A 25,877-nucleotide genomic window follows, 5' to 3' on the forward strand; every position below is an offset into this window, starting at 1 on the left:
AGCAGGACTTAACGTCCCATCTGGGGTGCCAAATTGTTACCACCCAATGTGGGGCCTTCTGCTCGCCGCAAGACGTGCCAATGGTCAAGAAGCAAGGTGGTAGGAGAAAATGGACTTTTTTATTACAGCTTGCTAGCAAGAGAGAAGATGGCCGACTCACGTCCAAAAGAACCATCTTAAAGGGCCCAAAGTCTTACAGCAGTTATATAGACCATTGGGTTGTTGGGGAGGGGGTTAGGACCGTTGACCTTCTAGTGTTACAGACTGGGAGTGCCACGCCAGATCTTTCAGTTTTCACTGATGATGGCTATCAGCATAGATTCTCCGTTTGGGGGTCATCACATTCCTAAGGAACTCAAAAAGACAAAGTTATCATCTTATCACAGCTGGGAGGTACATGCACAAGAAGGGATCGTAAAATCTACAGAGCAGTTAGATCCCCTGGAGGGTGCATGTCCAGCTGGGTTAGTTTGTCAGAGGTCCTTCAAAGTTACAGTAGAGTTTTTCTTTTCTACGACATGGCTTCCCTCATGTCAACCTTGTCTTGAGCTGGTATCAGTGAGATCGGACGGGCGCCCTGGGACACAGGGAGCATGGGGGGGGGGGCCGTGTGCCCCAGCCACGGTAGGTGGGGAAGAGGCATGGGGCACATGCCCGCGTAGGGAAAGCCTCAACACGCGCGAGCCTGGGGGGGCACCCCTTGACTACGCGGTCTTCTGGCCTCCACGTTCTACCCTGTGGTTTCAAACTCTCCAGCAGTAATGTGGAACCTCCCAGCACCCCCGAGGTCATTCATTCGGCCGTGCTGGGCGCCTCTGGCGGTTGAGCCAAGCCAGGGCCCAGCGCAGAGGACACCAGGCTCCCGCGACCGTGAGCTCAGTCTGAGAGGCCGACCATCAACACGCAGAGGGACAGGCACCTGGGAAAGCTGGGATGCGGAGTGCTGGCCCGTGCTTTCCGGAAGAGGGAGCCTGGGTTCAGCAAGGGGAAGCGACCTGCCGAAGCCCCGAGGGCCCTGTGGCTGCTTCCTCCCCCTCAACCTCCTCACATCTTCCAGGGAGGTGCTCTGACCCCCATTTCTCCAGGAGGAAACAGAGGTTGAGTTGGCCGATGATCACTCAGCCAAGATCTCTGATCCCAAAGCCCGTGTCCCCTGTGCTGCACCCACTGTCTGCCAGAAGCCGTAGGGAGGTTACCCCAAGTGCACCTTCAGGGCCCCAACACTGCCAGAGCACGCTCTACTACCCCCGCCGCCCCAAAACAGAGAGAACAGTCAGCATCACTGAATTCATCTGCAAGCAGAAAGCTACACGTGGTGCTTGAACTCAATGACACGTTGTGCTCTACGGTGTGTAGTTGTCTCTGTCACGAAGCATGAGGGGTGGGTTCAGTGAGCACCACGTGCACAGTGCCGTTAGAATGTTCATCTGTGGAAGGGAGGGCCCGGCCTAGCGGGAGGTCAGGAAAGGGCAGGGTGAGGGCGCACAGGCCCGCTTGCATAAAGGGTTCAGGAAGTGTCCACTGAATTGTAATCAGGAAGGCACACAGTGATGCCACTGCCTGACGAGGGGGAGGCTGAATTTCAATCAGGCTGAGGAAGGCTTCTTGGAGGAGGTGGTCCCTGGGCTGGACAGAGACACCTGACTGGGCTTCAGAGAGACCCACATGGGTCTGAGCCTGCCCCTCAGGGGTCATCTGGTTTTGGATGGTGATGAGCGGTGTTTTAGGGTCACCCTCAAACCCGGAGGGCCCCAGATCAGGGAATGTGTGCGTTAGGGGAAATCTCTAGAGATCTCAGAACTGGGAGGGGGGGGTCTTCCCTGTGTGCAACCAGGAGCTCTGGGAGGGGACATTCCCACGGGTCCTCTTCTCCAAAGAAAGAGAAGAGTTACATGGAAAAAGCAGCCCCAGAGGGGGTATCTATGAGGAAATTTTGAGTAGTTAATCCAGATAGTTTAAGGAGGCTCAGAAGGGCTCATAGTAAAAGTGATTCCCTCTCACTGCCCCGTCACCCAGTGCCCTTCCCCATAGACAACTGTGTTTTCTGCTTGAGTATACTTCCAGAGAAACTGTATGCATACACAAACAAAAATGTGTGTGTGTGTGTGTGTGTGTGTGTGTGTGTTTTAAATGATATCTCATCGTGCTCCAATTCTGCCCACTAAAATTGGCAAATCAGGAGCCTTGCCCAGCAGGTAAATAAGTCAAAGGGACTGGGCAGGGATTTGGGACTGAGGCACTCTGGCCCATTAGGATCATGAGTCCTATGGCCCCATCTTTCCAGATCTTCTGATGACTGAGGAGAAATCAGTAACATGGATTTGTAGGTGAAACATCCTGATTGTAGCTGAATGCAATTCATTCATTAAAAACACACATACACACTCTTGGACATTTATCCCAGATACATGAAAGTTTACGTTCAGAAACCTGTATATAAAATGTTCATAGCAGCTTTATTCATAATAACCCAAAAGGGGAAACAGCATAGAGGTCCTTCCATGGGTGATGGTTAAACCATGGGATACGACTTGGCAATAAAGGAACAAACTGACACGCGCAACCACTCAGATGATTCTCCAGGGAAATGTGCTGAGTGAAAAAAGCCAATCCCCAAAGGTTACATACTATATGATTCCATTCATCTAACATTCTTGAAATGGCCAAATTATAGAAATGGAGAGCAGGTGAGTGATTGCCAGGGGTGAGGGCTGGGCCGGGTGGGGTGGGGGGCGATGTGGCTATAAAAAGACAACACGAGAATCCTTGTGGGGATGGGAATGTTCTGTATCTTGACTGTATCAACGTCAGTGTCCTGGCTGCAACACTGTCCTCTGGTTTTGCAAGATGTACCACCGGGGGAAACTGGGAAAAGTGTGCATGGGATCCCTCTCTATTATTTCTTACAACTGCATGTGAATCTACAATTATCTAAAAAAAAAAAAAAAAAAGTTTAATTACACAAACAAAAAAGCAAACATACAAACAGGCCTAACAACATAATCTGGGTGGACACAGCTTGCTGACACCTGTAATTTAAAGCAGTCAGGAAATTTCCCCAGCAGAAAAGAACCAATGGGAAACAAAGTGATGGAGAAAACAGTTTCCCATTTAAGGTTTTCCCCTTCATGTTATCCTTAAACTTGTCCCCCTCCCCCATTTCAGTTGCCTATGAACCTGGTAATGGATGGTGTCTGGGACCCAGCCCGGGGGCCACGTGGGCCTCCCCACCTTCTCTGTGTGGTCTGTTTCCACTCCCTCCCATTGGGCCCCCTTCTCTGGGTGTCAAGTGCTTTATCTGAAATTCAGGGAGACAGCAGTGATGGCCTGAGCAGACTGTCTTGCCCTGGACACAGAGCCCCTCAGGGATGGAAGGGACCCCAGATGTGTGTGAGACGCTTGTCTATCTGATGGATAAAATGAGGTAAGAAAATGTTGCCCGTGACTTGTATCAGTGCCTCCCAAACTTATGTCATGTCCTACTACCCTAAAAAAATCTTACAATATCTAAGTACCACCCATACTATTTCCTATTTGTCCTTAAATCAAGATGTTTACATATATTTACTTAAGAAGAAAGCTTTGTCACTTCTGTAAATAAAAAAACCAGCGTCAGTTGCCAAAACAGAAGTAGCCAAAAAATAACTAGAATGAAACAAAGGGATGCCATCAAGTTACAAGTAGACACTGTTTCCCGCCAGAGGCTCAGAGCCCAGGGCCTGCTCTCACCCTTCAACTGGGAGATGACCGAGCCCCAGACGATATTAATATCGAAGACACGACCGACCCGGCCTGGGCCATTCTCTTGGAGTGGATAAGGGTTGAGAGAGAATTTCAAAAGCAAATAACTTTTTCCTAGTGGGATGTTGTCATATTAGAGACTATCCACCATCTTTTGTAACAAATGTTTTTTAAAAATTTTTCAGTGGAGAATCTCCAACATTCCCAACGGCAGACAGAAGAGTATAAATAACGACGCCCCGTGACCATCCAGTCCCGTGACCACAATCCACGGCCAGTCCTGCTCCTACTTCAGCCAACCTCACCCGCCCCTGTAATTCTGACACAATCCCAGACATCCTATCACTTCATCTGCATTTCAGTGTGTCTCTCTAAAAGATAAGGACCCATCTATATAAACGCTGTACCCCCAATACTATTATCACATCTAAAACATTAACAGCAATTCCTCAGTCATAAAACATCCAGTCAGAGTTCAAATTTCCAACTGTCTCATAGAGGTCGTGATTTTTTTCACTGTTAGTGTTTGAAGAATCAGGATCCAAGTAATGTTCACACACTGCAATTGGGTGAAATGAGCTTTTAATCTACAGGTCCCTCCCACTGCCCCATCTTTCTTTCTCCCCTTGTGATTTCTGGGTTGCCCCTTTATCTCTGCAGTAGAAGTTTGTCTTCAGAGCTCCTCGTGCTGAGTCCCGCCTCCCGTGTCACACACTTGCGGGCACCACCACAGCAGCAGTGGTGTCCCTGTTGCACTAGTCTGCAGCTAGGTTTTGGTCATGGGCCCTGGAAACTTAGGAGGCTCCACCGGATGGCACAGCAGAAGTTACACGGACAAGACCAGACCCCTTCGAAGTCCTAAATATCTGTCTCTGCCCTCACACTGTGACTGGAAATTGCTTTTTCAAATTCAGCTTTTAAACTTGTCAGCGTAGCAGGGAACTTGTCAGTTCCAAACTCTTCTTTCTAGCCATAATCAAGTTACACCATGCGTGAGATGGCCTGTTCCCTGAGTTATTTAACCAGACTCCAGAGATATTAACCAGGAAAGAGTCAGCCCAGCCTATTTCAAAAGAAGGTGCATCTCTGGGAGAGCGTGGGGGGGTGCACGGTGTGGGAGGACAGAACGAGAGGACGCCCTGGGAGATACCAGCTCCAGACTCGTCTACCCGGGGGCATCGACCTTCACGTGTGAGATTTCCAGAGAAGCGCCCGGAGAGGGGAGTGGGTTGGAGCTGAGCTTGGCTGTCACCCCACGGAAAGGAGGGCTGAAAGTTTCAGACAGCTGTGGCCCTGGGAGCAGCCTGACCCAAGGGAACCCCGCAGAAAGTTGCGAAAAGACTGCTGTCCTGGTCAGGATCAGGTTCAGCCGCTGTAACAAAGGGCCCCCCCAGGAGAGTGGCCAAGAGAAGGTGGCCTCGCCCCCACGCTCAGTCTGGAGGCAGACGGTCCGGGGCCGGCCTGGCAGGGCTGCTCCAGGAGGCTCCTCTCCCTGCTGCCCTGTCACCCCAGGGCAGTTGCCCTCATCCACGTGGGTCAGGTCGGAGCTCCAGCCTCAGAGCTCGTGCTCCCAGCAGCAGGACAGAGGGAGAAGCAGAAAGAGGGGCCTGCTTCTCTCTCCTAGGAAGCATCCTAGAAGCCGCACAAATTGCTCCCTTCCCGGCCTGGAGGGAGAGCTCGGTTACACTCCCAGCCTGGCTGCAGAGGAGGCTGGGAGCTCTGTAGTCTTGGGTGGCCAGATGCCCAGCTAAAAGTCAGCTGTTTGGCTGCTCTGAGAAGTGGACACTGCTACTGCGAGCTGCCTGGACCTCTCTGCCACACCCCTTTTAATGGTCCCTCCCACCACCCAGCCACGCCCTGCCAGCTGAGTTCAAGTTTTAGGAAAAATGGTCCGTCAGACGAATTGCATTAAGTAATTCATAATTCAGGAACCAGCTGAAAATCATGGGCCGGTGGTTGCTTCTCATTAGATTTGCTGGCACGTCGCTGGGGGGACTCCATTACCAACTCTGAGGGTCTCTCCCTCCCAGAGCGCACTGTGCAGGAGCAGCCAGAAGCGTCTTCTCCAACGGAAGTCGATCATGTCACTCCCCTGCTCCTTAGAACCAAACCCAAAGCCCTTCCCGTGGAACTGAGTGTGGACTAACACGGGAGATCACAGGCAGCCGCTGGCCCAGCCAGCCAGGGCCCAAAGCTCACAGGAGAGGAGGAGAAAGTCTCGTTAGCAGATGGTTCTACTATCGGAGCTGACTGCTGTCCAGGCTGTGAGCTGCAGGATATTTAAAATGCAAAACGCACCAGTAGGAAGTGGTCCTAGAACAAAGGGTGCTGGTCCAAGCCCCCACTCCCCAGCCTCGCCCCCCACCTTTGTCTTCTACGTGCCTAACCCTCCAGCTTCCTCTGGTCTCGAATGCCTCCTCCCCATTTCTTGTGGTCAGAGCCATGCATCGGGGCCCCGCTAGACGGCACCACCCTCAAAGACGCTGTCCTGATACCACCAGCAGCAGGTGAGTGTGTGCTGTGCTGTGCATGTCCTTCCTTTCTACCTGTGAACAGGTGACTGCACTACAGTTAGGTCCCTGTCCTGTCTCCCAGCTGGACCGTGCTCTTCCGGCGGGAGCTACGTCTGATTCATCTCGGGGAGCGCGAGGGAGTTTGGCCAAGTGCCCGGCATGAGGGCTTCCCAGAGAGTAAACCTCATGGGCAGAGTGTCTGTGGGAGACTCAACAATTCAGTGTGAGTAAAGCGCAAGGAAGGGGTGGTAGTGAAAAGGTCCGCAGGCGGACAGGTCACAGAGGGTCCTGAAAGCCCACTAAGGAACTGGGACTTGCCCTGAAGGGAATGAGAGCCATGCACCGACTTCAAGGAGAGCGACACTGGTTGACCACACATCGGGCTGTTTAGTGTCAAGAAAACCAAAACGGGGGACGTGAAGGGGGAGTGACAAGACTCCCAGCCCGGCCCCAGCCCTCTTCTTACTTCCCCTGGCCCTGCTCTCAGAGGGAGAAGGAAAATCTTCTCTGATTTTCCTTCAGATGCTGGGACTGCCCCTGGGCGGTCTCGTGAGCACGCTGACAGACTCTGCACACACTGCAACCCAGCCTCGCAAGAAGCAGCCAGGGGCCTCCTGGACATTCCTCACGCTTCTTAGGAGCCCACGCAGAAGCTCCCTGATAGAGGAACCCTCCCTCTGGACCCCCCAGGATGTCTGGCTGCCCCCGGAGCTCCCCTGGAACCTTGAGCTGGCTGAACAGCCCATACCTCGGTCAGGACTCTTAGAGGGACTGCTCTGTGCCACTGTCATATACAGGAGAAATCCTCAGAGTGGAACTCCTGCATTGTAGTCAGAAAACTCAGCTGCACTTGTAAGCGACCCTGAAGCCACTCTGGGGGCCCACACCCATGCCACTTCTCTGACGCCCCACACAGGCTGGCTCACGGGACTTGGTTATGCTATCACGGACCTCTTGGTTGTAGTTAATCAAGGCCACAGGATCAGAAGTTTCCCTTGGTCCTTCTGAGGATGTTAGGTAACGTCAGTGCCCAGTTTCTGCCTTTCTGCCCTGCAATATGGCTCACAGCCTCTTCCCTTCAGAACCACGGTCGTTGCTCTTGAGAGTTACCATCGTAATTCTAAGTCACTTTCCCATTTAGTCGTTCTGACTAACTCCAAGTACTACATCACTGCCCACTTCTCACACTGCAGCATGCACAGCCCCATCCTGTGCAGGGAGGATGCAAAACAGCGTCTCTGTGACACATCTTTCTGGAGTTTCAAATCTATTGTAACACTTGGAAAACCAAGTAGTTTACAAGAACCGTCCCTCTTCCCCACACACATGGCAGAAGAGACGGAGAGGACAGGGGAGGGAAGAAGTGCCCCCGGAAGAAGAGTCCGGTCTGGCAGAGCTGTAGCTAGGGAGGCCTCTCCTCGTGTCCCCCAGGCGCCTCCAGGCTGTCCTCTAAGTTCACCAAGCGTTCTGGATACGATGCTTCTGAAGGCCACTGAAGGCCACAGAGGTGCCAGATACTGTTGCGATTTGAAGCCCGGGAAGAGAACGCCGCAGCAGTTTTCACCCCTCCGTCGTCCAGCGGACCAAACCCTCTCTCCCGCACGTCCGTGCACAGACGGCCTGGACTGCTTGCCCTGCTCCCACTCACAGCTGAACGCCTCCAGCCTCTGGCCAACCTCTCATGCCACGCTGCCAGCCTCCCTGGAGCTCAGCATCTTGCTCTCCATTGCAACTGCAGGAGTGCGGCTTGACCTCCCCACAGTCTGTGATCTGAACCCTGCCCGACATCACAGTGGCCTCACTCTGTTGCGTTTGCCATGCTTCTTGCTGGGCAGGCAAAAACAGAACCCACTTATAAAGTCTAGGAGTCTCCCAGCGGCCCCCCGTCGGTCCTGGCTGGGGCCAGAGGGAGAAGCTGGGGTCGCCCCATCAGGCTGCCCAGCGTCGGCGTAGTCTCCACTGCCGCACCCACCGTGGGGGCACTTGGTTTTCCCCGGGGCTCCACTACGGTTGCCGGTGCAGTGGGTGGAGGGGAAGGCCCCAGGGCCACGCTGGGGTGCTGGGCTGGGGGTGGCGGTCCTCGACTCCAGGCTGGGCAGGGGACTGGCAGGCTCTGTGGCCTTCAGCCCTGACTCCTGCTTCTCTTCAGGCCGCTCATCTGCCCTGCGGAACCAGGTGGGCAGCACCGGCGCACTCTGACTGCCGGTTCCGGTGGGCGCAGAGACCTCTGGCTGCACCTCCAGGATTTGGAGAGAACGCTGGGTGTTGGGGACAGGTGGGAGGCAGGACCTCACAGTGATGAACTCTCCCTCGGGTTTCTGTGACTTTAATATTAGGTACGTGGCCATTACCTCATCAAACTGCCTTCTTTTTAATGAATGTCGGATCTTGCCCCACTTAAAGCCCATGTTCATCATTTCCTCTATCACCCAGGGGTCCCTGTAATCACCAGGAAGCTCCCCGTAAGGCCTGAGGTCCTCCTGGCCCGTGTTGACCCACGGGTCGTTCATGAGATCTTCTAAAGTTATTCTCTGGCTGGGGGTGATGGTCATCATTTTGTGCAACAGTTGAACACAGTCAGGTGTTAAGGCTAGATAAGGGAACCGGATTCGCCCTCTGAGTACCTGCTGCCTCAGTGTTGCGACGTCCTCTCCTGGGAAAGGCAGGCAACCTGTGAGCATAACATAGAGCACGACACCGAGGCTCCAGACGTCGACTGGGGGGCCGTGGTACTTCCGGCGCAGCAAGATCTCCGGGGCAGCGTAAGACATGGTACCGCAGATGGACCCCAGCTTGCGGCCCAGAAACACAGTGCTCAGACCGAAGTCTGCCAGTTTTATGTTCAGCTCCTCATCCAGAAGAATGTTCTCCGGCTTCAGGTCCCGGTGCACAATGCCTTTCCCATGGCAGTAGTGGACGGCAGAAACCAACTGCCGGAACATCACTCGGGCCTCTTCCTCTGTCAGGCAGCCGTGGCGGTGGGTTTGTATATAACCATACATGTTTCCTCCAGGAACATACTCCATAACGAGGAGTAACAACTCTTCAGTGTCGATCACCTCCAACAACTGAACGATATTCGGATGATTCACAGCCTTCATAATCTGCACTTCACGGCCAAGTTTCTTGATTCTGGAGGGGGTCTGTTGCTTCTTTTCAATGACTTTAATGGCCACCTCCGTCCAGGTCGGGATGTGGCGGGCTAACCACACCTTGCCGAAGCCCCCCTCACCCACCGTCTCAATGAACTCATAGTTGTTAACATGGGGCGGCACGTCAACAGCAGCGGTGGCCGCACGGTCCGGAAGCATGGTCATCTGCTAGCTACACTGACAATGCTAACTATGCTAACTGTGCTAACAAACAAAACTATAGTATGCTAACTAATACTAACTAATGATACTAACAATGCCACCTATGCTTACTGTGCTAATAAATAATACTAACTATACTAAATATGCTAACTATGCTAAATATGCTAACTATACGAACTGTACCAACGATACTCACAATACTAACTGTACTAACGATAAAGAAAACAAGCTAACCACAGTCCAAGCGCTACAGGTCACCACCAACGTGCTTCCTCCGCTATAAGGACCAAAAACCTAGGCCCGGCCAGACACTCATATAGGGATTTGTAAAATCCATCACAGTGGCTCCTTATGAGGTCAAAGCAAGAAATGGGCCAGTCATGGCAGGGGATAACCCACAGTGGTTTTCTCAGTGTCTGGTCTCAAGACCCCTTTACCCTTTAATAAAAAGCTCCTTGGGGTCCTTTTTCTTATGTGGGACATTAGAGAGTGATATTTACTTTATTAGAAATGAAAATCTGTAGGATGCTTCAGTGGCCTTTTCATTTCTAAATTAAAAAACTAATAATTTTTGGCTTTTAAAGACCTCATAATGTCTACACTTAAAATATTCAATTCCTTTTCCTTAAACTCTGATTAGTCTCAAAATGATCCTACATCTTAACTGATACTAAAATACTATAGGAAAGCGTTTTGCTGCATAAGACTCGAGAAGGGACATCATCAGCCTCTATAAAGCTGAGAGGGGGAGAGCTTTCGTCGTCTCTTCCCCAGGAAGATCATGAGCACATTTCTCATCAGAAACCTTGGAGGCCAGATGGCACGGGGTGATGTATTCAAAGTGCTGAAGGAAAAAAGAATCCAAACGAGAATGCTGTATCTGGAAAAACCGTCTTTCAAAAATGAGGGAGAAATTAAGACACTCCCATATAAATCAAAGCCGAGAGAGTTCTTGCCACTAGACCTGCCCTCCGATGACGGGAGTCCTTCAGGTTGAAACCAAAGGACAGGGGACAGTAACTCAACGTCTTATGAAGAAATGAAGATCTCTGGTCAAAGCAAGCACGTGGGTGATTTACAAAAGCTAGGGCTATTGGAACTTTGGTGTGTAGCTCCCCTTTCTGTTTTCTACGTTAAGAGACTAAAGTATCAAAAAACCCAATTGTTAGTATACGTTTTTGGACACACAATGCCTAAAGGCGTAACTTCGTGACATTAATAACGGAAGTGGGGTGGGGTCCGAGCTGTAGATGAGCCGAGTTTCTGTACGTTACTGAAGTTAAGCTGGTGTGAATTGACACTAGAGTGCTGTAACTTGAGGATGTTAAGTATAATCCCAATGTAACCACAAAGAAAAAAGCTATAGAAGGTACACAAAAGAAAATGAGAAGGTAATTGAAATGTGCCACTACCCGAAGTCAACTAAACGTAAGAGAAGACAGTCATGCGGGAATGACCAAAAAAGCTATAAGGCGTATAGAACACAAACAGCAAATGACAGAAGTAAGTCCCTCCTTGTCAGAAATTACTTTATTTATTTTTTTAAAGAAGTCTCATAACACATCCATAGGTAGGAAATTAACACCACTTGCTTTATTTATTTATTTATAACATCCGTGCTAATCCTCCTCTTTTTGCTGAGGAGGACCGGCTCTGAGCTAACATCTATTGCCAAACCTCCTCCTTTTTTTTCCCCAAGCCCCAGTAGACAGTTGTATGTCATAGTTGCACATCCTTCTAGTTGCTGTATGCGGGACGTGGCCTCAGCATGGCCGGAGAAGCAGTGCGTCGGTGCGCGTGTGATCCGAACCCGGGCCGCCAGCAGCGGAGCACGCGCAGTTAACCGCTAAGCCGTGGGGCCGGCCCAGACATTACTTTAAATGTAAATGCATTCGACTCTCCAATCAGAAGACCGATTGGCAGAACGGATAGAAAAACATTCTCCAACTATTTGCTGTCTACAAGAGACTGACTTTAGACCCAACGACACAAAAAAATTGAGCACAAAAACAGTAGAAAAAGATAGTCCACGCAAATAGTAACCAAAAGAGAGCTGGGGTTCCTATATTAATATGAGGCGAAATAGACTTTAAATCAAAAGTTTACAGGAGACAAAGAAGGACATCATCTATTAACAAGAGGTTCAATACAGCAGGAAGATATAAGCTACAATGACTGATCGCAAACTTTAGATGTCACAGGCTAAAAACCCACCGCCTGTGACACATAGAACGCTCTCGAATTTGCACAGGCGACCCATGATGAAATATGAAAGACAGTCGTGCCTGCAGAGGACTCTTAAAACTTCACCCCCAAGGCCACGTGGATGCTCCCCCTCTCCCACCTAAAACCCCAAATAAAAACCCTTGCGTGTAGCTTTTCAGGGAGTTTGGGATTACAGCCTTGGCTGCCCGTTCTCCTTGCTCAGCACTTGGCAATACAATTCCTACTTTCTTCCACTACACCCGGAGTCAGAGATCGGCTTGCTGTGCAACGGGTGAGCGAACCCACTTCCGGATCGGTAACAGTTTCACTTGTGGAAAACGCATACATCGGATCTTGCAAATGGCTCACCTCGGGGAAAAGAGTGCACACGAATTCACAAACAGGCTTCTCTGGCAAAAACAGTTCCCTGCTGCCCCGGGAGGCTGCAACAGCCAGCCAGAAAGGTGGCGGCTAGGATCACTTGCGTCTAAAGAAAAATAACCTCAGCAAGCAGGGACCCCTGGGGTAAGGGGTGGGGCACAGGAGGGACTCTCAGGGTTCATTTCCTTCACATTTAGCAAAGACCACCAGCTCCTGGCGTCCATCAATACCTTAGTGCGCCAAGCTGATGAAATCCACATCGCCTTTCTGAGTCATCAAATGCAGCCCCTCTGCCCACTAATTTCAGGAGGGTTTGCTGTGGAAGGGGGGACAAGGGAAGGTTCTCCGTTGAGCAGGGTGATCGGTCCACTTTTCTCTTTTTTCCAGCTGGCCCTGACTTTCTCGGCTTTGGTGTGCTCCCGCCCCGTGTCTGACCATCTGAGGTTGTGCTGGCTTGGGGCAAGAGCCGGCCAATATGCGCTTCAAGGACAAGGAGCTATATAGCCTAGGAGGTGATGCCCAACACAAAAGGGGGCGCGGTTCCTGCAGCACGTGGCCGAGAGAAGACGAGGTCTGTGTGGACAGCAGGGGCCAGGTGGGGGGGAGATGGGGGGAGGGCGTTCAAAGGGCACACAGCTGCCATGAGGGAGGAGAAATAAGTCCAGAGATCCAACGTGCAGCACGATGACTGGAGTTAATGTAGCTTCATATACTGGAAATTTGCTAAGAAGAGATCTCAGGTGCTTGCACCACGGGAAAAAAAGACACTTATGTAAAGAGACGGACATGTTAATTAGCTTTATTGTAGCAACCATTTCACTATGTATCTCTATACCAAAACATGTTGTATGCCTTAAATATCCATCATTTGTATTCAAAAAAAACCCACAAAAGAAGAGGTCTGTGATATGAACGGCCAGTAGCTGTACCTGGACTTCTACAATGACAGGAATGACACTCCTGCCAGGCTCAGGAAGGCCACGGAGCCACGGGCAGGAGGACCAAGGCCCCGGCCACGAGCACAGCTCAGTTCCCAGCTGTCGGCCAGCACCAACGTGCCAGCCATTGTGAGCAAGGCCTCAGCTGACGTCACATAGGGCAGAGAGGAGCTGTCCCCCCCGGGCCCTGCCCAAACTGAAATCTTGAGTAAATAAGTGATGATTCTCATTTTAAACCACTAAGTTTAGGGGTGGTTTCTTACACAACGACCGGTAACTAAGACACCACCTCACCCCTTGGTCCATGCACACTCTGGTTCTTCAAATTCCCCTTAACCCCCGTTACAGACTGAATGGTTGTGGCCCCCCAAATTCATATGTTGAAGCCCTAACGCCCAGGGTGGCTGTATCTGGTGACGGGGCCTGTGAGGAGATGCTACAGGCAAAATGAGGCCATAAGGGTGGGGCCCTGACTCGGCAGGACTAGTGCCCTCACAAGAGGAAGAGACACGAGAGCTCTCTCTCTGCCATGTGTGGACGAGGGGAGAAAGCGCCAGCCAGGAAGAGGGGTCCCACCAGGAACCCACCCTGCCAGACGTTGACCTGGGACTTGCAGCCTCCAGAACTGTGGGAAAAGGAACTTCTGTTGCTCATGCCGCCCAGTCTCTGGCACTTTCTTGTGGCAGCTAAGCTGACGGGTCACCCCCGCCTCAAAGCCTCTGCACACACTCCTGCCTGCAACGCTCCATGTGCTTAACGTCTGACCATTGGTCACTCTCAGCAACCGTCTCTCTCACCGCCCTCCACACACTCGGCCAGGCCTCCCTCCCCGTTCATCCTCTCCAAGCAGCCTGACCCCCCCACAGCACAGGCCAGTCTGCAGCTGAGATGCCTGGGGGAACGCTGCCCTCCCTGAGCTCAACACAGGACCTGGCACACACAAGTGCTCCCCTGTAGAAGGGACAGCCGCACTGCTCAGGAAGGTAAGGGCACCTTCTGACCCAGAAGTTCTGCTCCTTCTTGTAAACGCCAGGGAAGTGGGGGACATGGCCCGGGGCGGTGCGCTCCCGGAGCCCTGAGCTCAAATGGGCCCAGTGTGTCTCAACCGGCCAATAGATGAATGTGGCCCATCCACACAAGGGACACTAAACAGCCACGGGAACGCAGGCGCTCTGGCCGCCCCCAGCAGCCAGTCCCCAAAGAGGGCACGCATCACAATCCACATGAAGGGAGAAAAACGGGCAAAACGCAGGGCCTCAGCCAAGAGGTGCCCACCGGGGAGTGAGACTGTGAGGCCGAGGAAAGACGTGACCGTCACAAAAGTCAGGGCACCGGGCACCCCGGGGAGAGGGGCTGTTGTCAGGAGGGACACGAGTGCTTCTGGGCTGCTGAAAATGTCCCACTTACTGACTTGGGTGGTGAATACGGATGTCTGCAATGTGAATCTTTAAACTGTATACACACACACACACACACACACACACGTATGCATATATATCGTGTGTGTGTCTCCTGTGTGCATGTCACAATTTTAAAACGGAAAAAATGAGCAATTATTCAACGAAGTGATGGATTATTATTTTTACAAAAGGGGAGAGAGCCCCACTTCGCTCCTCGAACACCCAGGCCCGTTGTCCCAGGGGGACCACCTGGCATCCCCCGGCAGCGCCCAATCTCCCCCGCACTCTCGCCAGCAGCAAGTAAGACCCAGAGCAGGTAGTTCCCAGCAATGTAAGTTCCAGCTGCCTGAACGTAAACCCCTTGTTCTAAAAGGACAGTGGACTCCCCATCCAGCAATTCCAAGCGTGCATCGGTGCCCGCCACACTGCCCCCTGCGCTGGCAAGTGACGGAAGACCGGAATGGCCGGCAGAAACTTGTCCTGTCCCCTTGCCCCAGGGGACAGGGACAAGGTGCAGACAGCCCTCTGTCAGCTGGACGACTCTCCAAGGCCATCCTCAGGCAGCCTGAAGGAAAGCAAGCCACGGGCGGTGAGGAAGAGTAGCCCGGGAGCAGCGGGGAGAGGGTGCTTGTTCCTTGTTTTGTTTCCCATTTCATCATAGCCACGCGGAAGGAAAGCAGGCAGGGGTGCTTCTGCATATGCGTGTGTGCGCGCGTGCGTGCGTGTGTACCTCAGTCTCCATCTCCATCTCCGTCTCTTTCCCTGGGAAGCCAGCTGCCCTGCCTGTGAGCGGCCCTGTGGAGAGGCCCACGTGGAGAGGACCTGATGCCTCCTGCCACCAGCCACACGCGTGAGCTGACAAATAGATTTCCCAGTCCCTGGGACCACGCGGCCCCAGCCGACGTCCTGACCGTGACTTCACGAGAGCCCTGAGTCAGAACCACCCAGCCACCCTGCTCCTGGGCTCCTGACCCCCAGAGACCAACACGATAAACATTTCTGCTGTGGGCTACCAAGGGTGGGGGTCGTTTGGTACCCAGCAATAGACAGACTCCTCCTCAAAGCCTGTCCACCATCACCCGCCTGACAGCCTTCCCTCAGGGCCACCTGACGCCGTCTGACTGATGTCTGTCTGCTGTCTCTCTCTTCCTCGTTAAGAGGAAACCCCCAGGAGGACAAAGGCTTTGTTAGGTTCACTGTAGGGTCCCCAGTGCCAAAACAACACAGAGGCTCCTTGTGAAATGGCTGAGGTGCAGCAATGCAGCAAACTAGGAGCCCCATCATTCTGGGGTGTCCCGTGTCTGAGGCGCCACAACACGTCAGGGAACAAGCACAGACCCTGAGTCAGACCTTCCCGGTCCCAGCCCCAGCCCCAGCCCCAGCCCCAGCCCCAGGCCCAAGCGACCTCAAGTCACTCAACCTGTAGGAGCCTCGGTTTCCTCATCTGTGGCTTGGGAATGAGAGTAACCATTAGCCCCCAAAGAATGCTGTGAGGAGACAAGGCACAGGCCTGCCACAGAGTAGCTGATGGTAAAGCCCCTTTTCTCACCACCTGCCTGAAAGTGTAATATGAGAATGTGAGCTCCCTGCCACTAGGCTGCTGGGCGACTGCTAAAGGGCACACCTACAGCGTGAGGAGGGTAGCTGATGTCCATAGGAAATGACGCATCCCCAGGCCCGGAGCCAGCGTCCTCGTGCACCGAGCAGAGCAGGCTCCAGGGGAATGTCTGTTGTGTGAACCCATGACAAAGCTGACTCCAAGCTCACACACTAACAGCAACACACAGCAGAGTCCCACTTAAACCAAGCATGGCACGTTCAGAGGATGCCCATGAATCCCAGGGAGTATCGTTGCCGGTCCCAGGGCAGAAGGAGCCCTGACTGATGTGGGGAGAAGAGGCAGAGAGGGGCCGGGCAGAACCTGCGGGTGGATGACACCTGTGTGTACACGTGGTCCTGGCGGCAGCAGGGGTGGGACATCGGGCAGCTGAGAGTGTCCCGGGGCCCTCTGGTTTCCTGCCCACGAGGGTGAGAACCAGGAAGAGGATGACTTCCCAGACTGCAGTGAACAGATGCGAGGTCACAGAAGCAGCCTCACACCTGTGAACTCACGGCCCAGGGGACCGCGCCCAGAAGGTCTTCAGAGCCAAGACGAGGCTTTACACGTGTGCACGCTCAGGCCACGGGCGCCTCAGCTTGCGCAATGCCAGACGCAGACGTGGAGAGGAGGATTCTGGAGCAAGGAGTTTAGCTGGGAGGTGAAGCCAGGAAGGTCGGGAAGCGAGAGAAGGAAGAGAAGGCGGCTAGTAACAGCTACTATCAAGCTGCCCACCACCGCGGGGGCCCCCGCTCTGGACACCCACCACTGTGGCCAACAGGCTCGGTCGACCAGGGAGGCCTGGCAGCCGGGGCAGAGCACGCCCCTCAGAGCTCTCCCACCGGACGGGTGCGGCTGAAGGTGCTCCTGGGGGACAGCAAGTCTCCACACTTCAGCCTGTCACACAGGCGGCCAAGGAGCCTACAGCAGTAAGGAGAGTTCCCAGGCAGAGGAGTGCTGGCAGCTGGCAGTCAGGCCAGTGTACACTGAGGCGGGGAGGGACTCCGACAGCCGGTGCTCCCTGGACTAAGAGAGAGCCTCCTGCTGTCCTTATCATATAACCCAGTGGATAACTCAGCCTTCACGTGGCCTCCGGAAGGTCAACGGGACAAGTGATCATTTTTGTCACTCGTTTCACTTCTCTGCTGGACCCTGCAGGCTGACTCTTCAACATGTGTGCCAACCCCCTCCTTCGATGCTTGGCTGCACGGGAGTCTCACGGGAGTCGAAATCTACATTTCCGACTCCTTGGCAGCCAGGGTTCTGCCAATGGCCTCAGCTCCTCTGGACAGACACCTGCCCGAGACTTAAAAGGTGGAAGTGAGCGACCCAAGGTGGTGGAGGATGCGGCTCCTGGCTGGCAGCGAACACAGAGGTCTGCTTCTCCCACAGCAGCGAGCTCCAGTGTCTGGGCCTGAGCATCACAGGCAGGGGGGTTTCCATGGCAACAGTCTTGGGTGGGGTTAGTGACTGTCCAGGTGACTGTTACTGTTGTCCCTGGCCATGGGGCATCCAAGCTCGGTCCCCTGGTAGTCCTGGAATCTCAGTCCTAACGCCCATAAATAAATTCCCGTCTGCTCAAACCAGGAAGAGTGGATTCCGTCGTCTGCAACTAATCACTGCGACCGGCACAAATTCAGATTCTGAAATCACCTCTATTGTGTGTCTTGTGTGAAAAAAATACAGGCGAGCTTAAGAAAAACGAGTAAAAATCATCTGTAATCCCACCACCTGGAGGTAATCACTGTAATATTTGTGCATGTTTACTTCTGGGCTTTGTATTCTATCCATGTGTTTCTACAGTCAAAATGACACTTTGTATCATTCTATGCCAGCTTTGCTCACTTAACATGGGTTGTAAAAGTGTCCCAGCTGCCTGGTCGAGGAGGCCTCCAGCAGCTTTCTAGACCAAGTCAGTCTCCTCTCCACCCACTCTTACTCTTTCAAACCACATTACCGAGGTGTAATTGACATACAAAAGCTGTATGTATTTAACACATACAATTTGATGACTTTGGAGATAAGTATACCTCTGTGAAACCATCACCACAATCTACGCCATAAACATATCCATCACCCCCAAAAGTGTCGTCCACCCTTTTTATTATTTTGTGCGTGCGTGCCATAAAAACACTTAACATCAGGTTTACCCTCTGAGCAAAGTTTTAAGCACACAACCAAGCATTATTAACCAGAGGCACTCTGCTGCACAGCAGATCTCTACGACTTGCTCATCCTGAGTAACTGAGACTCTGTACCCTTGGACTAATACCTCTCCATTTCCCCTTTCCTCAGCCCCTGGCAACCATTCTACTCTCTTCTTCTAAGAGTTTGACTATTTTAGATGGCTCACGTAAGTGGTATGATGTAGTATTTGTCCTTCTATGTCTGGCTGATTTCACTCAGCATAATGTCCTCCAGATTCATCCAAGTTGTTGCAAATGGCACGATTTCCTTCTTTTTCAAGGCCAAATAATACTCCATTGTGTGTGCATACCACCTTTTCTTTATCCATTCGCCACACTGATACACATTTACGTTGCTCCCACGTCTTGGCTCTGGCGAATAATGCTGCAATGAACATGGGAGTGTAGATATCTCTTTGAGATGCTGATTCCAATTCCATGGGGTATAAACCCAGAAGTGGGACTGCGGGATCACTTACTCGGTAGCACTTTTTTTTACTTTTTTGTCTGACTTTGGTGTCAGGGTAAGGCTGGCCTCACAGATGAGTGCAGAAGTGTTCCTTCTGTTTTTTTTGAAGAGTTGAAGAAGCAGTGGTATTTAGTTCTTCTTTAAATGCCTGGTAGAATTCACCCGGGAAGGCATCTGGTCATGGGCACACATCTTATGTTACTGACGTCACAACTCACATCTTTTATAGTGTGCATCCACAAAAACAGGTTTTTGTCATTATAGTTATTCTTAATACTTTTGTCTTTTAACTTTTATACCAGGATTAAAAGTGATTTATGCACCACCACTACAGTATTACGTTGTTTTGTGTTTGTCTACGTATTTACCTTCACCAGTAAGAATTATACTTTCAGGTGCTTTTGTGCTGCTGTTTACTATCCTTTCATTTCAACTTAAAGCACTTCTGGTGAGGCAGGTCTAGTGGTGACAAACCCCCTCAGCTGTTGTTTCGCTGGGGAAGTCGCTCTCTCTCCTTTGCCAGGTATAGTATCCTGGGTTGGCAGGTTTTTTCCTTCAGCACCTTAAATATATCACCCTACACTCTCCTGACCTTCAAGGTTTCTCTTGAAAAACATGCTGATCATCTTACGGGGTTCCCTTGTATGTGATCAATCACTCTTCTCTTGCTGTTTTCAAAATGCTTTGTCTTTGGGGCCGGCCTGGTGGCGCAAGCGGTTGGGTGCGCGTGCTCCGCTGCGGCGGCCCGGGGTTCGCTGCTTCGGGTCCCGGCCGCGCACCGACGTACTGCTTGGCAAGCCATGCTGTGGCGGCGTCCCATATAAAGTGGAGGAAGATGGGCACAGATGTTAGCCCAGGGCCGTCTTCCTCAGCAAAAAAAAAAAAAACCGAGGAGGATTGGCGGATGTTAGCACAGGGCTGATCTCCTCACAAAAAAAAAAAAAAGAAAAAAGGCTTTGTCTTTGACTTTTGACAATTTAATTAACGTGTCTTGGTGTGGACCCTTTTTAAGTTCAACTTCTTTGGGGTCTTTTGGGCTTCATGACCTGGGACGTCCATTTCTCTCCCCCAGATTTGCAAAGTTTTCAGCTATTATTTCTTTAAGTATGCTTTCAGCCCCTTTCTCTTTCTCTTCTCCTTCTGGAACATCCATTACTTTATATTGGTTTTCTTTATGTGTCCCAGAAGTCTTACAGTCTTTCTTCATTCTTTTTTCCTTTTGTTCCTCTGACCAGATAATTTCAAATAACCTGTCCTTGACTTCACTGATCCTTCTTCTGCCTGTTCAAGTCTGATGCTGAAGCTCTCTACTGAATTTTTCAGTTCAGTCATTGTGTTCTTTAGCTCCAGAAGGTGTCGTTCAGTTGTCTGTCTGTGTCCTCTGGTAGCTCACTGAGCTTCTTGAAGATGACTGTTTTGAATCTCCTGTCAGGCAACCTGTAGATCTCCATTTCTTTGGGGTCAGTTACTAGAGCTTTATTTTGTTGCTTTGGTGGTGTCACGTTTCCCTGATTCTTGGTGATCCTTGTAGCCTGGGTTGGTGTCTGCACATCTGAAGAAGTAGTGACTTCAGGGTTGGTGTCTGAACATCCAGAGAAGTAGTGACTTCTTCCAGTCTCTATGGACTGGCTTCAGGAGGGAAAGACCTTCACCAGACACCCTGGTTAGAGATTCCAGGAATCTCTCAAAGCTTTTCTACAGACGCGCCCACTCCACTCCTCTCACTCCCTCCGGGGGGTGGGGTAGTCTTGGGATTGTGTGCCTTCTCGCAATCCCACACAGCTGTCAGGTGCTGAGAGCTGCTCATTCCTTTTCCCTAGGTCAGCGCCCCGATATGCTGGGGCACTGGGTGCGAGCTCCATTTCCCTCCCTCCCAAAAGGTATGTCTTAGGATTTGATGCCTGCCCCCTATCCCACTTGACAGAGCCATGTCAAGTGCCAAGGGTCACCCATCCCTTTTCCCTAAGGCAGTGCACTGAGATGCCAGGACAACGGGCACAAGTTCCACTTCTATCCCTCCCTCCTGAAGGAACAGTCTCAGGGCTGTGGCCTTCTCCCAATCCTGCAGAGTCAAGTTGGTTGCTGAGATCCTTGCTGGCTGCTGTGATGCGTGAGCCATCTGTGGGAGTGTGCGGGGCACCACCTGTGGGGCACTGTGATTTTGAGGGCACAGGCGCTGGTTGCTATGACTCTCTACTTTTCTTTGTTCTTAGCTGCTCCCGGAGGATCCAGCCACGCTGATGCCCTCAGTGTTCTGGGTGCATCAAGACAAGCAGGCATTTTGGACATCACCTCAAAAGGCTGGAGAGCTGAACCCTCACTTGCTCTCTCTCCTGTGAAAGAAGTAGGCTGGGGGAGCTCTCTCAGCTCTCAGTTTTGTCAGCCTGGGGGAGGGCTGATGTGAGCCAAGTGAAGCTCTCTTCCTACCCTTTTAAGTGCCACTGATCTTGGATTCTGAGGTCCACTGGGGTGCTGGAACCTCCCACCTGGACGCTAGACTTCTCACAAAGGTATTTTTGTCTGTAGATAGTTGTCAGATTGGTGTTTCCGTGGGGGATGAGGGCTGGGACCTCCTATTCTGCCGTCTTCCTGACATCACACCCCCTTCTCCAGCCACTCTTATAACACTCTGCCCTCAGACAACAAAACCCAAAGTCCGCCCACAGCCCACGAGGCCCGAGGGGTCTGGCCCTGCTCACCTCTCCAGCTCCCTCACCTCCAGAGTTGGGCTGACTCCCCCCAACTCTGCAGTCCCTTCACATTTTGCATCCCATTGGATTACGAACGGCATCTACTGAGTCACGTGCAGTGGACCTCCCCACGGCCTGAGATTCTGGGGGCAGAGGCCAGGCCCTTCCTTCCCCTGCAGCACCCCCAGGACCCGGCAGAACGCACAGGAGGTAGAAAGAGCTCAAAGGCAACCCGGCTTTCTGTGCACCCACCATGCGCCACGCAGCACAAAAGCCTCTACACACTTATGACCAAATCCTCACAACCGCCGGGTAAGCATCACTGTCTCAATTTCACAGATCAGAAAATGGTTCCGAGAGTCAGGTAGCTTCTCTGATGAACGAATACACAGAGGAAGAAAGGATTTGACAGATGCTCCACAACAGTCATTTTGCCCCCGAGGGGCATGTGCCAGTGGCTGCAGATATTTTTGGTTGTCACAACTTGGGGAGTTACACTGGCATCTAGTGGGTAGAGGCCAGGGATGCTGCTAAACATCCCGTACCGTACTGGCAGCCTTCTACCACAGAGAATTATCTGGCCCCAAATGTCAATACTACCTAGGCTAAGAAACCCTGATCCAGAAATTTTGTTTAAAAAGTGGGGTGGGCCCAGAGTGGTCAGGGAAGATTTCAAAGACAAGGTATGGACTCGAAGTTGCGGAAGACCCTTCGTCTGAAAGACGTCTTTTGCCTGACTTACTATCTTCAACGAGAATCTTAACCTACACACTTCCCCTTTGTTCTGGTACCAAGACGTCAGGCTACAGCCAGGATACTGCCTACCACCAGAACAAGTCTTTTAAGAAGAATTCCAGCCTCAACAAGCCGACATTCGACTCTGGTGGAGAAGTGAGGATGGTGCAAGGGACCCAGACACGTCCCCCCGACCCGACTCTGCAGTCGGGGTCCGGAAGCCAACACCAGCCCTCAACGGTGAGCAAGGAAATCGCCTCTCACTGTTACAGCGTGTGACCCACTGAGCCCCTCCCAGCGTCCTGTCACTGCCCAGACACCCAGATGTCGGCTTCCCAAAGACGTGCTTGACCACGCAGAGCCCTGTGCACAGGCACGGAGCTGGCCTCCAGGGGCTGCCACAGAGGCCAGTGCACATGAGAAGTGGCCACGGCCTTGCTGCCACGAAGGGCCAGGGGTCCACCTCAGAGAGGGTCTCGACCTGGTCCATGTCTCCCCCCATACCAACTGCACCTTCCCGGCTGACGCAGCCCTCCGTGCAGAACAGCAGGGCCGGACACGAGGGGAGAGAGAAACAGAGACCAGCAGGTGGACATCCCACCTTCAGAGTCCAGAGCCCGGACCTTCAGCTCCAGCGGAGAGTCCTCCAGGCAGAGTTCGAGGGTGGTGGAGACTATCTGAATGCCGTGGATGAGGTCACGATGGCATCACACCGCAGGACCTGGCCGGTGGCTGGAGGGATGGGAATGGAGGGGTCAGCAAAGAGGGCGGCCCCCGACCGCCACCCCACCTCCAGGGCCTCACAGGCCAGGCGGTCTTACGTTTTGGCAAAGACTAGCGTGATCAACAAAACCACCAAAATGGGGCGGGAAGAGCCCAATTAACCCGGGAGCCAAGCCGCTGGTCACGCACGGCCCTTCTGAAGGTTAACCGGACTTCCGGAAAGCAGGGGCTTCGGAGGCAAGCTCACTGCCCATCTTGTACTTTTCCGACGTGAGCAGCAGCATTTACAGCTGTGCGCAAAACACTCCTCCCGGACAATCTAGCTTTGTTCAGGGGTTAAACGACGGCCTTGAGTTAACTCCCTTGAGTTAAACGACGAGGGCTCCAGCGTGACGAGTTAGCATCCAAACAGGTAACACTGTTCTGAAGCCTGTCCCGACACCGAGATCAGGAACTACAGCCGGAGCTTGTTCTCACTGGAGTTTCCACACAAGACTATCAACCATACTACAGAACAAAAGGGCATGCGCCCAGAGCCTTCACTCGCTCCATAAGTAAGATACATAAATGGATACATTACCTGGAGGATTCTCTAGTGTGAAAGTAACAGCATGTGACACAAAATCACTCTGACCACTCTCCAGACCCCACATAAAACTACTTGTGCACTGTTAATGGGATTTTGTTAGAGAGCACTGCAGCCCCATTTATCAAAAGCCTGAAAAATATTCATATGCTGGGACCCAGTAAAACTGGGACCCTTCCTTGGCAGGACATAACCTAAAAAAACCCAAATTCTTCTCTGTATAAAAACATTTATTTTCCCATGAAACACTGAAACAAACATCTGAAAACAATCTAGATGCCCATGTAAGAGAAGGCTTCGAGGACAACCTCCTGTGAAGACTAGTATTCAGCCATTAAAAGTAATTCCACGATGAAATGTGGAACTTTCATCCACATCGAAATGAAAAACTTTTCATATCACGTTCCTGGGGAAAAGCATGATAAGAAATTTTCTTCACTGTTTCCAGGGCATTTTACAAACAATATGGCAAATTAACGTGGGGAAGTGAAAGGATTGCAACAACCCTCTTCATTTTGACTGGCTACCCATTAAAGAGTGTTTTGGGTGATAAATAGTAATTTAGACGTGAAAGCCAGCCTCCAGGAGAAGGAAACCAGCACAAAGTGCTGGCAGGAGGGACCAGGGAGGGTGCTGCTTGCTTGGGGCCCCCACCCGCCGCCTGGGCGGCCTCCAACCCAACAAGAGACAGAGAAAGCACTGCCACGGGCCCGGGCAGGCCTGTGGCCGGAGGTCTCAAGGGGGTATTTCCTATCTCTTGTCCCCGCTGGGGGTCACACGGTGCTCAAAGCCCTTACTGATGGCCTCTGCGAAGAGGATGCTCGTCAGGCGGCGGGCTGGGACGGGCGGGCCTGCACCACCGCCTCCTGGGAGCACTGCTGCTCGTCCGGGCCCAGCGGCTCAATGCTGGCCACCTCCGGCCGGGTCGAGGACCTGCAGGGAGAAGACGAGAACTTACTCTCTGGAGCCACCCCAAGAGGCACAGCTGGGACCAGACACCAAAGCTGCGGCTCCTCATCCAGGCTCTGTCCCAGACTCACAGAGTCGAGGCGGGCAGTCTCCACCACCTTCAAACCCGGAGGAGAGATGCGGCCCGGCGAGGCCCCTCTAACAGGAGCACGACGACCTGAGGGTGGGGACCGCCACACACCGCCCACTGAGCAAACCAAACCAGAGTCCGAACGCTGGGAACCAACCTCAGCGCTCAATGGACAGGGGCCTTACAAGACTATCCTAGGGACCTGGAAATAATTCCGTATCAGCGGGAACACCGCCGTGGAGTCTGGTGAGGAGACGCCGTGTCTTCCTGCTGACCCCCGAGCCAGGCTGGCACACAGCAGGCTCCCAGACGCTGGCTTCCCTCCCCGAATACGTCTACAAAAGCTGGGGATCACCAACTGGAACGACAATCAGTCACGGAGGAGACATTACGGTGAAGGGGTGAGAAAGGCAGATGAACACACAGACAAATGATCAGTAAAATCTATGAGATGACTTCCCACGGAGAGACGGGCCTTCGAACAACATGACGGAGGGCCGGGTGACTGGGGGCAGTATCTGGGGTCAGTGCCACGGTTCCGCATCTACGACACAGGATGAGAACTGCTCCTGGGTCGAGGGGAGACGGGAGTGAACGGGTGTGAACAGAGCAGGTTCTGCACGGAGAGCGCGACGGGAGCGTGTGCCGTCAGCGGACTCTGCAGCCGGGGCTCAGGGAAGCCTCTCTGAGGGCAGCCTCTCCGTGAACACCTCGAGAGGATCTGGTGTTTCAGGGAGGGCCTGGAGGGGAGAGGCCAGACCTGAGCCCAGACAGCTCTTTGAAGATGGGAAGGCTTTGTCAACGAGGGAGGGGCTTGCTCTGAGGCTCCAGGAGGGTGAAAGAGAGGCAAAGAGTTACATTTCAGCTAGTACTTAACAAACTGTCCAACCAGAACGGTTTCTCAAAATGGACCAGAAGGGCCAGTGGGGTCACAGCAGAGAAGGAAGGCCAGGGCAACCCTGCCTGGGTAGGCTTGGTTCAGACCTGGTGGCAAGTTCCAATGCCCGTGGGGGCCTGGCGGGTCCTATAGATGCATGAAGCCAGCTGGGTAGGGACTAATGGGGCAACACCTCCTCTCCTGGGGCCAAGGGTCACCAAGGGCGGGAGGGGGGCCCGGGGCTGAGGGACCTTCTGCTTTTCCAGCAGGCAGTGTGTCCCAGTGACCAAGGACATGGGCTCCGGAGCTTGGCAGCCAGGGCTTAAATGTCACTCTGAAACACTCAGCTCTGTGACCCAGGCATGTCACTCTGCCTCTCTGCGCCTCACCTTCCCCATATGTGAAATGCAAATGGCAATGAAACCTCCTAGGGTTTTTAGTCAGGAAGCTCCTAGAATAGTGTCTGGCACATAGAAAGTGCTG

The 25,877-nt window shown here is 52.5% G+C and overlaps 1 pseudogene across 9 annotated transcripts in view; it reads right to left on the reverse strand.

The window, feature by feature from the left end:
• Window positions 1-25,877, reverse strand: part of LOC147917111 (serine/threonine-protein kinase MARK2 pseudogene) — a 96,134-nt pseudogene continuing 70,257 nt past the window's right edge. For all 9 annotated transcript variants that reach the window (XR_015552280.1, XR_015552275.1, XR_015552278.1 and 6 more), the window contains 2 exons: window positions 24,276-24,411; window positions 1-22,901 (listed from right to left, as the gene is read on the reverse strand). The product of XR_015552280.1 is annotated as a serine/threonine-protein kinase MARK2 pseudogene, transcript variant X6 (transcript). The remainder of the gene's footprint in view (window positions 22,902-24,275; window positions 24,412-25,877) is intronic.

This window comes from Ceratotherium simum, chromosome 5 (genome assembly GCF_057802395.1).
Source record: "Ceratotherium simum simum isolate JZ-2026a chromosome 5, ASM5780239v1, whole genome shotgun sequence".
NCBI classification, from domain to species: domain Eukaryota; kingdom Metazoa; phylum Chordata; class Mammalia; order Perissodactyla; family Rhinocerotidae; genus Ceratotherium; species Ceratotherium simum.